We start from the raw sequence: 1,027 nt of genomic DNA, 5'->3' as shown, positions 1-1,027 counted from the left end.
AATAAAAACAAATTATATTTAGTAGGCAATCATACAATAGAAGAAATAATACTAATATATTCTAATTAGGAATTGTTAATAAAGCGTATGTACATTCGATCCTCCAAACTACACATTGTTCTACAGGTTTTTTTATCAGAAGTATTAAATAATGTTGCAGAAAAAGGTGAGAACGAAATGCAGAGCGAGCACTCAGCTGATAATTTATAATGTATCTTCCTCATTAATTAAAAATATGCTAAATTGCTGCTGCATTATTCAACTTTTTAATGCGCATCAGTTAATTCTAACACATAATGTGCCATGTAAAACTATTATTATTTTCATTCTTACTGTATATATTATCCAGAATTGTCTTGTTTTACTGAATCGTGAACCCATACAATGTGTAGCCCTTGTGCAATAGTTTGTCCATCACTGAATGAAAAATATTTGTTTTTTAATCCTCCTGTTTTATGGTTTGACAGGATGTAATTATTGTGACAGTAAGAAGCACTACAGTAAATAATAATATATTAATGGAGTCAAACACATGTATTAGAACATTGTTTTGCTGTAATTGCAGTGCATACATGTAAAACACTGAATTTCATTGCAAGCAGATTGGAAGGCTATGTACAGAATATTCCTAATCAATTACGTATTTTGCACACTTTTTTTTATACAAGTGTATACAAGCGTACTTAATATGGAATGTTGTTTTTGAACATTTGCATAATCCATGAAAGGTTGATTGGAAAAACACGTCATGGAAAATAAATACTACATACATCCATGTCTGGCAAGTGTAGTATTATTTATGTTTTTCTTGATATGTTTTTGAACTTATTTTATTTTTTAAAGTGAAACCCATGCACATATTAATAAAAATGCAATATTTTAGTTGAATCCAATAATACGAATGATAAAACTTCATATTTTGTCAAAAATAATTAGTTTGGATTACGTACACTTTGTTAGCCACCTGCCTTGACTCACATATGAACTTAAAGTTTCATCCCATTCCTAACGCATAGGGTTCAATATG

The 1,027-nt window shown here is 29.3% G+C and overlaps 1 protein-coding gene across 2 annotated transcripts in view; it reads left to right on the top strand.

Moving 5' to 3' along the window:
• The window catches only part of sfxn5b (sideroflexin 5b), a 30,474-nt gene extending 29,699 nt beyond the window's left edge, over nt 1-775 (top strand). For both annotated transcript variants that reach the window (XM_061891652.1, XM_061891653.1), the window contains one exon: nt 1-775. This exon is cut by the window's left edge and continues 714 nt beyond it. The gene's annotated coding sequence lies outside the window, so the exon portion shown is untranslated.
• Nucleotides 776-1,027: the final 252 nt, after the last annotated feature.

Source organism: Nerophis ophidion, linkage group LG29 (genome assembly GCF_033978795.1).
Source record: "Nerophis ophidion isolate RoL-2023_Sa linkage group LG29, RoL_Noph_v1.0, whole genome shotgun sequence".
Taxonomy (NCBI): domain Eukaryota; kingdom Metazoa; phylum Chordata; class Actinopteri; order Syngnathiformes; family Syngnathidae; genus Nerophis; species Nerophis ophidion.
The sequence above is the reverse complement of the archived record's forward strand: the minus strand, read 5'-3'. Positions and strand labels throughout refer to the sequence as shown.